The sequence below is a fragment of the Anthonomus grandis genome, chromosome 2 (assembly GCF_022605725.1).
Source record: "Anthonomus grandis grandis chromosome 2, icAntGran1.3, whole genome shotgun sequence".
Classification (NCBI taxonomy): domain Eukaryota; kingdom Metazoa; phylum Arthropoda; class Insecta; order Coleoptera; family Curculionidae; genus Anthonomus; species Anthonomus grandis.
The window spans coordinates 16,984,786-16,998,003 of record NC_065547.1 but is presented as its reverse complement, the minus strand read 5'-3'; the positions used below and the strand labels follow the sequence as shown (position 1 = coordinate 16,998,003).

At 32.5% G+C, this 13,218-nt stretch overlaps 1 long non-coding RNA gene across 1 annotated transcript in view; it reads left to right on the top strand.

Moving 5' to 3' along the window:
• The first annotated feature begins 8,443 nt into the window (after nucleotides 1-8,443).
• The window catches only part of LOC126733631 (uncharacterized), a 30,317-nt gene continuing 25,542 nt past the window's right edge, over nucleotides 8,444-13,218 (top strand). Inside the window, exon 1 of the long non-coding RNA XR_007659794.1 lies at nucleotides 8,444-8,594. This is a non-coding gene — a long non-coding RNA (uncharacterized LOC126733631). The remainder of the gene's footprint in view (nucleotides 8,595-13,218) is intronic.

The following is a 13,218-nucleotide window of genomic DNA, read 5'->3' as shown; positions in this document are numbered from 1 at the left end:
TTTTTCTTTTCTGATACTGCAAGTCGTGATTTGTATTTGCTTTTTAGTTCAGAAGAAGTCAAATCAGTTTTTTGACCCGAGCGCCTTCTGCTAACTGTAATATCGAGTTCAAAAAAAAAAAATCAGAACATAGGTCATATTTATTTTGTATAATAAAGGGTTTGCTCTTTTACAAGCGTATCCATTTTATACGCATCCACGAAACTTTCTCTCCGTTAGTGTTTACGGAAGTGTTAATAATAACACCGTTAGTTAGTTGTTGCAAATCAAAAAAATCTGAATATTGCAGATTTTCGACTTGGTAGGGTTTTGGTTTTAATCTAGCAGTAAATATTAGTAGACACCATTCTCGTGTATTATAAATCGCTCGTTCGATTGTGGAGTGCATGGAATATGCTTCCAGATATAGAAAGACCAGATTCCATAAATTTAAGGTCTATTATTTTAAGATGATCAATTTTATTAACTGCGTAAAGCATCGCTGTAGTCACAAACTTGTTGCGATTCTGACCACCAGCAATATCTGAAAAAGATGATAAGTGCTCAACCGTATTAGGCAAGCTTTGTATGTACTTTAGAAGGCATGTATCTATTTCTGAGCTTCCTTTACTACCATGGGTTTCATCCCACACATAGCAATAACCATCACGTGTCGAACTGTCATAAATCGTAAAATTATATGCATTTATGTGTTGTTTATAATATATCTGACAATCACCAGCATAGGGAATAGGCAAAATAGCCTGAAGGTCAAAAGTAATAGCTCTAAAGGCAACACCTTTTTCTGAAACAGCTTTTTTTTTATCTTGCTCTTTCATGTCCATGGATGCTTTTTCTCGTTTTTTATGATTCTCGTAATATTGTCTAAGTGGATCTTTGTCTTTTGCCGCCAAAAATGAATTACAGACTGAGCACTGGTCTTTTTTTGGTTTATAAAAAGCCAGGGCAGGGTCGAAGGAGCGAAATATTTTTTCATAGACGAACTGAGAAACACTTTTTAAATTTTGAGTTGCACACCAGTCTTTATAAGGTCGATACATTGCCGAAATGTTAAGTTCAGGAGATTGATATTGCTTAGAGGAATCCCTTCTGCAATAGTGAGACTCAATTCTCGGAAAGGAATTGATATGGTCTTTTACATGCTGTTTGTCTTGATCAGAAGTAACATTGTGTGCTTTTGAATCCTCCCTTCTATCATAACCAACGTAAAGGCCAGTTTCACTAATTGATTCTGCACATTTCTCTACACTTCGATGTGATATAGCAAATGTAGCGCAAAAAAATTTTAAACACACACGATATCTTTTTTCTGCTCGTTTTAAATAGTAAATTCTAGAGGTTTTTCCGGTTTTTTTAAAGTGTTATTTTTCTTTCTTTGAACTGGTACATTTTCCATTAAAGAACTCAAATGCATTTTTTGTCGCTTATAATTGGCTAAGTTATAATACTCTTTGCACATTAATTCTCTTTCGTTTTCTGAAAAAATTGTGCTACATCTGTACCGACACTTGGAGCAATCAACAGTTTTCGGTCTTTTTTCTTCAATTTCTTTTACAGAACGGTTTACATATTTTTTCACTAAGCCTTAACTTTGTCCTTAACAACAGATCGTTTCCAAAGAGCCTTGTTTGCCTTTTGACGTCTTCGTTTTTTTGGAATAACATCCTGATGGTTTTCATCCTCTGTTTCAGGATCAGGATCAGGTTATATCATGTTCTGATGACGATGGTTGATAAGAGCTTCCAGAACAAGCAAAAGGATCAGATTCATCAGAATCAGTAGCACTTTGTGCAGTATCAACCTGATAAACGTTGCTGTCAATATCCATTCTAGGCTCTTCATCTAAAACAAAAAAAGCCAGCCATAACGTACGACATACTCAAGAAACTTTAAGACAATTTTCAACACAAATGTGCTAAATGCGCACTAAACACATTTGCCATGCTTTAATAAAAAGTACAAAGGTGATAAGTGCATTTGTCACATATGTGTTGCAGAAATCTGCGCGTTAAAAGTACCTGCCACATATGTGAGATGGCGCTAGTAGGCTTAATACCTATTTTTGACTTACCACCTTTGTACATATAAGATTTAACAAAATTTTAATTAAATTTAAGGTTTGGTGGAAATATCTCTTTTTTTTTTAAATTGCACTTACAACATTTGTGCGCTTGACCATCGATATGGATCTCTCTCCGGACTGTTGATGACTAATTACTGGTCCAGGAATTGCAGTATACAGTCGAGTTGAGTCAGAGAAAGTGTGTAAGTTGAGTCGTACTCGTAGTCGCAGTGAGGAGTTGCTCACGGAGTTTTCCCTATTTCTCCTAAAACCCAAAACCGGTAGCTCTCTTTCTCTCTATCTTTACACCTCTATGCAATGCCTGAATAAATATGAAAAATTACTTATAATAATAATTTTAATAAGTATCTAAAATATATGGAAAAATTCTAATGCCTGTGAGACTGAAAAATGACATCAAGAGATTGAAAACCATAAGAAAGAATTTCAAATGCCTAGAACTCATAAAAAATTATCTCAAGTTCCAGGCAAAAGCTACGTCATAGGCCTGGAAAATAGAAAATTACGTAGGGCAAACATTCTAAATAGAAGCTGTTAATAATTTTACATTTTTTCATATCAACATTAACCTGCCAAATTAAGATAATAACGTTTACCCATCACCATTACTTATAAATGAGAAGAAATTGGATGTTGTTTGTTTAAGCGACCATTGGAGTTTAGATGATGGTTTGACATGTATAAATCTGGAAAATTACGTTTTTCTGGAATGGAGCTTTGCCAAGACTTTTTGGTAATACTTGCAAACAGATCCATCAAACTATGGAGTATTTAGTGTTTCTTGGAGTGTCTTGATAATCTCCTGTATGATCTCGCAGATAAGGTATTTACTTTGCTTAATAATTTTATAAACTTTCGTGTTGTGTCAATTAAAGTGGTCAATTAAAATCCAAGCTCTTCAAAATGTTTTTCTTTTAATGCTAAGTGGAACATAGCTAGTATTTTTTTGATGATTCCATTTGGTTTATTAGTTTTTGAGGATACCAAACTGCTGGTGTGTGTACATTACTTGGATATCCTCAAAAACTAATAAACCAAAAGGTTGCCAAACAATTTTTTATATATTTAAAGATTTTATAATTCTTGCTAATTTTAAATATCTTGCTTCTATGTATATTTCTCTTTAATTAAGTGAAATTGAGTTAAACACAAAGATAAGTATAAATCCAACTCGGACAATTACCAGTATCCAACAAGCCCTGCATCACTTCGGCGGCCACATAGGAATAGGATTGAATCGTTAAAAAATAATTCACCAAATATTTCATTATACATATAAAGCGTTACCAACACAACATGTAAGAAATTTGAAAAGAAGTTATAACTCACAAGAAAAGCCTTCTATTCTACTCGCGAGTACAAGGAGGCTATTAATAAGGGATATGAATTATTTGGATTGTGATATGTTAAGTTTTTTCTAATGAATTTTGATAAGATCTAACGACCATCAAGCAAAAATTAGACTCATGAAGACTAGAGAACTTAGAGGGATATATTCTACTAGCCGCAAGCCCCAGGGACCGAGTAAAAAATATTTGAATGAAGATCTAATGGCACAAGAACAAAAGCTCTTTAAAATGGCCAAACAGGTTAAAATCAGATAATAATATACATTCAGCTTTACACCCACAATGGTAGGATTTCTATAACAAAACGCAACAGTGACGCACCATAAAGAGCTATTAGATTCTTTTTACTCTTTTAAGACATTTGTACGCTACAGAGCTATTTCAAGGCAAAGCTCTAATGAAAATTGTCTAGGTAGATGTTATTTAATCAATTATCCAAATAAATAAACATAAACTCAAAATTATTAAATATTTTACACCTAAATATAAGAAGTTTAACCGCATTTTTTATGAAATACTGCAATAGTTTTGTTTTTCCTGAAACATTTAATATCAACGATACCGAATACTACAAAATTCCAAATTATTTTACAAAAAGGGTAATTATAACAAAAATGACGGTGTTGAAGTATACATAAAATCTAATATAAATGTATCATTTACAACTTACAAATTACCAGTTTCAAATTCAGATTTATAAACTATTACCAGATTTATTTTCTCATTAAATAACAGGTCATACGGTCTCTCGACAATTTATAAGTTCTCTCCAATTCCTATTAACGATTTTATTAACGACTAAAGATTTTTTTTTTGAAATATAACGTAAATCAAGATTTTGATATTTTTACAGAGGATATAAATTTAAACCTTCACAAAACTACTGAAAGAGATAACAGGTCAAGTAAAAAAATATATGTCACTACTTATTCATATGATTTATAACAATATATTGGAATCCCTACTAGTAATAAGTACCGTAATTTCCCATAACAATAGTCCACTTTTTAGATTTTCTCTTGCTTTACAAGTGTACTACCCTATAGACTAAATGTTTGTTTTAAGATATGTTCCTGTTAGGTGACCTTATTAACTTTTTTAAACAAATTATAGATAGACCTTATATAGCAAGCAAAATAAATAAAAAATAAGCGGTACAATGTTGGGCCCGTAGTTACCCAACTATGGTCCAGAATGATTATATCATCTAAATGATGAATTGGACCAAAGTTGGTATACTGAAACAGAACTATGGTTTAGAAGACCGATAATGAAAAATAAAACTCAGATTTTAAAGTCAAAATTTATTAAAAAAAAAGGTATTTTAGGGTAAATTAACATACTTTTCAATATCCGATCAATCGTATCCAAGCACTTCAATTACCAAAAAAGAAAACTTATAACTCCTCATATGTAAAAGTAAAATCAAATTTTTAGGTTATACATTTTACAGTCAAAATTAGTAGAGAACACAAGATTTATCTTTAACAAAACCCACAAGATTTGTTTTTAAATTAACTAAAAAAATTAAAGTGTTCTAGCTAGCCTAATCTTTTTGCAATTCTGCAACTAAATACAGTTGTCTACTCTTAGAAAATAATTTTGGACTTTCTATTTTATTTACAATATCTTCTTTAGAGTATTTTAGCATCCTTTTGTATTGGCCACTTCCATAGATTCCCAATTTGTTCCATGCAGCTGACCATGTACCCATTTTTTGTTGTTTTCTCGACCACACCCGGAAAATGTTTTTGTTCAAAAATGGTTATAACAAAATCGCCTTCAGATATTGTACTAGATTGATTATTTTGTGACAAAGGTTCATCAATGAAGGTTGGTAGCATATCACTAAAAGTCTCCGATGGAGTATCGGAGCCTAAAGAAATTTCTCCTAAACTTTCTTCCTCTGAATCACTCAATGCAAATTTATTAAGCTGCTTACTTTTTTTCTTTTTTTCTGTTCCAGAAGTACTAGACTCGTTGATATCATCTGGTCCTATACTTTTGCCTGGCTCAACATTTAATTTTTTCTTTTTCCTGATAATCCGGGGAACAGTTTCTGATATTCTGACATTTTCAAGAAAAGCCGTAAACGATTTAAGAAGACTCATTAACCCTGTTGCTGCTGGGAAGTCTAGCTAAAACCTGATCCCGACTCAAAGGAAAAAACCCTGTTTTTCTAAAACCAGACTGTAAATTGGTTGCAGCATTTTCTTTTGTTCTCCCAAACAATTCGTTTAAAAGGGATGGAAAAACGTCTTTAGGGACTGTAGGATGTCTTCTTCCAGCAGAAGAGCTTTTCCACTCATCCAACACTTTTCGCCAATGAATTTTAAAAGGTCGGAAAAAAGAAATATCCAGCGGCTGAGTTAAGTGAGTCGAGTTTGGTGGCAATGCTACAAAGGCAATGTTATGTTTTTCGTATAATTTAATAACCTTGGGACTTATATGTGAGCTTAAATTATCTCCGATCATGACAGATTATTCAAATCTACTGCGCTTTATCATGGGAAGTAGAATTGACATAAACCAGTCCTCAAAGCTAGATTCATCAAACCATCCACTTTTACTTCTATTATATCTGGTTCCTGCAGGTCCACCTTCGGTCCACGTATCCCACATTTTTTCGGCCTTATAGTTAACATATGGAGGACATAATTCACCTGCAGCATTGCCACATATCATAATAGAAACTACCGCTTTAGTGGAATTTTTAATTTGTTCCGGATATTTGCAGCCTCGCTTACTTAAAACAGTTTTCTTGCCAGGATCATCTACCAGATTAGTTTCGTCGTAGTTAAATATCGCTGTTATAGGAACCCCTTGAACTTCGGCTTCTAACTGATCAAAATATTTGTTTATAATTTGATCATCGACAGCAGCTCGGCATCTCTTAATGTAACTACAAAGCCTCTTCGACAAATCCTCTTTTCTCCGCAGTAAAAAGCCTTCCATCCAACGTTTTCCCAGAAAATTATTTTGAAACCTTGATTCATTGCGCCCGGTACTATCCAAATACATCTTAATAATACATCTTAAATCAAATGGAGTCACGGGAAAGCCAAACTCACACAACACAATACAGTGTTGAACAAAATACTGTTCTTCTTCCTTAGTAAAAACGCATTTCCGTCCTGGTGGGTTTATACAGTTATTTTTTATAGGTCTCTGAAGCTTTTCTTTGAGACATTTTCCATTTTTTATATCTCCAATGCACTGCTCCAAAACCTTTTCGGAATAGGGGATATAGGGCCTCGCCCCTACTTTTCTACGTTCCAATTTTGATCTAGGCATCTGAAAAAGAATAAAAATGCAATAATTTGTTTTTTAAAAGCTAAAAAATGCAATGTTTTATTTTTTGGCACATAACAATAGTCTGGCACCTATAATAGGTTAATATTAATCTTTAAGAAACTGTATCCCAACAATGGTCCACAAGTTTCCAACAATGGTTCAGTGGTCATTGTTAGGTTCCAAGTTGCCATTTTTCGTAAACAAAAATATTTAAAAAAATAAATTAAGGTTATATCAATTTCAAACATCTTTAATAAGCAGAAACATATAAATAAATATACAGGAAAAAGTATATAAGGAAAATCTTTACCGTAAGGGATGGACAGCACAAAGTTCGCAGGTTATGAAAATCACACTTAACTGAGCCGTTTGATCTTGTAATCGCTCTGCGTCTGGGACCACGCGGACGGCAACTGGAACAACTTCTCTAGGCGGTTTCAATAGTTGCCTTTGCGCGTAGCTGCATTTTTCGTTCGTTTAAGTGGGGATAACATACACATGGTTTTTTTTTTAATTTACGCGGTCTTTGGACCATAGTTGCGCTTTAGGACTAAAGTTAGGGGAAACTACGGTAATAAGACTAAAACGTGTATCGACCATCTTTTTGTAAAAACTAAAGATAAAACTTGTATTTAATCATTTATACTCGACACTCATACAACGGATTATTCGCCAGTCATGTTACAAATTGTAACTGAAGGAAGTCAAATTCGCAGGTTACAGAATAAAACATATCAAATAACAGACTATAGGAAAAACTCTTAACTTTGAATGAAAAAGACAGATTGGACAGAAACTATGGAAACACCAAATGTTCACTTGGCGCCAAAAATTTTTATATAAGAAAATCTATCAAATTATGAAGGATGCAACAAACAATAGAATGGACAAAAAATTAATTACACAATAAAAACGAGACATTTTTATCAAACAAAGGAAATGGCCAACAATTGTAACTCTTACTTTATAAATCTAGGAACTGAGATAAAAAGAAAAATAAGTTCTCTAAAAAATTTTTCAATTATAGACATTATAGCTAATTGAAAATTACTTCGAAGATAGTGAATAAACAGTACCTAAAAATGAATGATATATTTAACGACCCAGAGTTAATAAAAATTGGAGTACCAGAAGGAACAGTATTAGCTCCAATTCTTTTTTTATTTATATTAACTCATTGCTTAACCTTGTTATATAGGAGCGTCTGCGACTATATTATGCACGCGAGCCCGGGCCCGAAAAATCGTGTTTTTTTGGAAATAAAAATTCATATCTTTGGCTGTATGGTTAGCGAAACGATGAAATTTGGCATAGGGTCTCTCAATACATTGAGAATGATGGATCCGTAAACGATTTTTTTTTCCGGTACCACCAAACGGAGCGGTACTGTCTCAAAGTCAAAAATTCGTAAAAAAACGGGTCAAATTCCTTTCAGACGCGAGAACTCAAATAAAAAGCCTTTAAAAAACTTTAAATTTTTAGGACATAAGGGTCGGTGGGGGCTTAAGAACTGTATACTTTTTGGGCCAGATCGGTATACAGGGTGAGTTGTTATAAGCGAACAAAAGTGACTAAAAAAAAAATTCAAACTTCTCCAGAGGCTAAAAAAAAATTTTTATAAAAAAAGTGTTTCGGCGAAAAGACTTCATTTTATAAGAGATTTAACATACTTGGAGCTTTTTTTTGTAAAAAATTTATTTTACGAGTTCTAGCATTTTCAGTTTTTTGGGATTTCCCGCCAAACGATACTTATTATGGGAAAAATTTTTTTTTCAAAAAATAACTTTATCCTTTACCTTTCATATGCCATATAACCGAAATTTTTGGGAACCATACAGGGCGAGCAATAATGAACTTTACCCATGAAGGTCCGACTCAAAAATCACATTTTATTTAATAACTTTTTCGCAGTGGCACCTGGACCATTTATATTCTCAGGCATTAAATACTTTATTAACCCCATTATTTGTGTAAACTTACAATCTTCCAACATAATTAGGTTCTGAGCAATTCGAATTTTCGCGTTTAATTCATTTGCCACGTCCCTGTACATGGTGAAAAGATCAGACATCATCTAAAAGATCCGAAATTTTGTTTTACAACACATACTAAAATTTCAGGGTTCCAGCGATAGTACAAGTACCCGAAAAATGCAATTTTATGAAAAAAGTCCATTTTTTTGCGTTTTTGCAGGTAATTGGAGGTGTCAACCTAAACTCTGATGAAATGGCTGGTGGGAACAATACTTTGACGCATGGTGGATACAAATTTTTTGCTCGTGACAGGTGGCCGGGACTTGGTTGGGTTTTTTGTAAAATTATGAATGAAAATGAACCGGAAACGATCAGGGAAAGGAAGCACCGAATCAGAAAATGAATGGGCTTTCCGAATCTGTGCATATCAATAGGGGAAATTGTGTATTGCGGCCAGGAAAATTCGACAAACATTTTGACGTCTTCGAAAAATGCCGTTTTTTTGAAATGTCAGTGGTTTTATACCGGGGTGAGACGAAATGAAATTTGCCCGATTATTTTATTAAAATTATTCGAATATATACACGGGTCAGTCGTAATGATCTATTTAATTTAAAATAAAAATTTCGATATTAGGTGAGTTTTTACTATTTAGTTTATTATTAATATATGTTAATAATTCTTAAACATTGCTTTTGGGATATAAATAAAAATTTTTTGAAATTATTGATTTTTAAGGTTAGTCGAGTATCATAACTTTTTTGGTATTGGTGCGATTTGGTTGAAATTTGGTACCTAGTACCTATTTCGGATAAGATTAATAAATTTTTACAGATATTTGACATGACTATGTTTTAAGGTCACGTGACTACCTTAACTTTCTTCCTATTTGTCCGATTTGATTGAAATTTGGTATTTGGGGTTTATTTAGGATGCAATTATGAATTTTTCACAGATATTTGACATTTGACTTCCAGGTCACGTGACTATTGTAACTTTTTTGCTATTGGTCTGATTGGGTTCAAATTTGGTATTTGGGCTTTATTTAGGATGCAATTATTAATTTTTGACAGATATTTGACATTTGACTTCCGGGTCACGTGACTATTGTAACTTTTTTGCTATGAGTCCGATTGGGTTCAAATTTGGTATTTATGCTTTATTTAGGACACAATTAATAAATTTTAACAGATAATTGACAAATTATATTTTAAAGTCACGTGACTTTCATAACTCTTTTGCTATTGATCCGATTGGGTTGAAATTTAGTATTTGGGCTTTATTTAAGATGCCAGTAATACATTTTGACAGAAATTTGACATATTGAATTTTAAAGTCACGTGACTTTCATAACTTTTTTGCTATTGATCCGATTGGGTTCAAATTTGGAATTTGGGGTTTATTTAGGATGCAATTGTTGATTTCTTACATAATTTTAAAATATTAAGTTCTAGAGTCACGTGACTATCAACATTTCCTATTCGATTGAAATTTGCTATTAGATGATATGTATATATTTGTAGATAATATTTTGTATTACCCTATTCCTTTTATCTTAATTAGTTAAATTATTTCTTAAATTTGCCTTTAAAAAAAAAATTAAAAAATCATCGGTTCGAATACATAGGCTTTAAAGGGAACTTATCTTCTTTCGTAATATTGTAGCATTATTATAGATTTTGAAAAATTTTGTCATAAGGCTTTTTCATTACTTTTTGAATGGTCTTTAGCCAGAAAAAAGAAATTTTGAATTTGGAGCATGTTTTGAAAAATTTTCATTTTGACCCCGGATTTTGTTCGAAAATCGAAAAATGCAAAGAAATAGGTTTTCTGTTTATTTTAGAGTCAAATTGGTAATAATCTTTTTTAAAGATACTCTGAAGTAGTACAGGATAGAAAAATAAAAAATTTAAATTTTTCCATAGGGCTCTTGATATTTCGATATTTATGATTAATAGTTTTTTACAATTTTCTCCGATTCTGTGATAGCTAGAATCAATTCGTTTTAACGCACGGATACCTCGTAATATTCCCGAAAACTTTTGTTTAAGACAAAAAGTTGTCAGAGTTATATTTTATTTAGAAAAAAATAAAAACCATTTTTTTTTAATTTTTCGTGGGTATACCCCTTTCGATTTTCGACCAAAAAAAAAAATGTTTTTTTCTAGGGTTTTTTTTGTGAAAATTACAAGTTTAGGGCTAAAACTAAAATTTGTCATAAATTATTTTAAGAAGAAAAATTATACCGTGGGAAAAAACCAGTTTTCTTTTGTTTTTCCCACATTTTTACTTATATCTCGGCTTCTATAGCTTCGATTCAATTCGTTGATGGTTTCTTTTATTTCTTATTCTCCTCCTGTCAATTCTTTTGATATTTTATTACTATTACATTTCAAAATAAAAAGAAAAATTGAAACAAATCGACGTAAAATCCCTGTTTGTTCTATTTAAATAAATAGACCCTTATGGGAACTTCTCTCTGAATTTGGTATTTATGGTTTATTTAGGATACAACTAATAAATTATGACATTTAAGTTTCAGCCTAGGTCACGTGACTACCGTAACTTTTTTGCTATTGGTCCGATTCTGTTCGAATTTGGTATTCAGGCTTTTTTTAGAATACAATTAATATACTTTCACAGATATTTGAAATATAAGACAGTATATTGACACACAACGCGACTATATAACAAATTATGGTTCTTTGAAGCATGATACCCCAACAACTGGTCCTCTCTTTCCTTGGCAGATAAACGTTAGCCTCACCTAAGTACACCTGATAATTTGCGATTTTTTTTAAGAAATCCTCTAAGGCCCATCACTGACAAGACCTAAAGGTTCCAAACTGGTCCCCACGGACCAAAAGTATAGGAGCGAAGCGACTATACTTGTTATATAGGAGCGTCTGCGACTATATTATGCACGCGAGCCCGGGCCCGAAAAATCGTGTTTTTTTGGAAATAAAAATTTATATCTTTGGCTGTATGGCTAGCGAAACGATGAAATTTGGCATAGGGCCTCTCAATACATTGGGAATGATGGATCCGTAAACGAATTTTTTTTCCGGTACCACCAAACGGAGCGGTACTGTCTCAAAGTCAAAAATTCGTAAAAAAACGGGTCAAATTCCTTTCAGACGCGAGAACTCAAATAAAAAGCCTTTAAAAAACTTTAAATTTTTAGGACATAAGGGTCGGTGGGGGCTTAAGAACTGTATACTTTTTGGGCCAGATCGGTATACAGGGTGAGTTGTTATAAGCGAACAAAAGTGACTAAAAAAAAAATTCAAACTTCTCCAGAGGCTAAAAAAAAATTTTTATAAAAAAAGTGTTTCGGCGAAAAGACTTCGTTTTATAAGAGATTTGACATACTTGGAGCTTTTTTTTGTAAAAAAATTATTTTACGAGTTCTGGCATTTTCAGTTTTTTGGAATTTTCCGCCAAACGATACTTATTTTGAGAAAAATTTTTTTTTCAAAAAATAACTTCATCTTTTACCTTTCATATGCCATATAACCAAAATTTTTGGGAACCATACAGGGCGAGCAATAATGTACTTTACCCATGAAGGTCCGACCCGAAAATCACATTTTATTTAATAACTTTTTAGTGGTGGCACCTGGACCATTTATATTCTCAGGCATTAAATACTTTAATAACCCGATTATTTGTGTAACATTACAATCTTCCAACTTTAATAGGTTCTGAGCAATTCGAATTTTCGCGTTTAATTCATTTGCCGCGTCCCTGTACATGGTGAAAAGATCAAACAACATCTAAAGGATTCGAAATTTTGTTTTACAACACATACTAAAATTTCAGGGTTCCAGCGATAGTACAAGTACCCGAAAAATGCGATTTTATGAAAAAAGTCCATTTTTTTGCGTTTTTGCAGGTAATTGGAGGTGTCAACCTAAACTCTGATGAAATGGCTGGTGGGAACAATACTTTGACGCATGGTGGATACAAATTTTTTGCTCGTGACAGGTGGCCGGGACTTGGTTTGGTTTTTTGTAAAATTATGAATGAAAATGAACCGGAAACGATCAGGGAAAGGAAGCACCGAATCAGAAAATGAATGGGCTTTCCGAATCTGTGCATATCAATAGGGGAAATTGTGTATTGCGGCCAGGAAAATTCGACAAACATTTTGACGTCTTCGAAAAATGCCGTTTTTTTGAAATGTCAGTGTCTTTATACCGGGGTGAGACGAAATGAAATTTGCCCGATTATTTTATTAAAATTATTCGAATATATACACGGGTCAGTCGTAATGATCTATTTAATTTAAAATAAAAATTTAGATATTAGGTGAGTTTTTACTATTTAGTTTATTATTAATATATGTTAATAATTCTTAAACATTGCTTTTGGGTTATAAATAAAAATTTTTTGAAATTATTGATTTTTAAGGTTAGTCGAGTATCATAACTTTTTTGGTATTGGTGCGATTTGGTTGAAATTTGGTACCTAGTACCTATTTCGGATAAGATTAAGAAATTTTTACAGATATTTGACA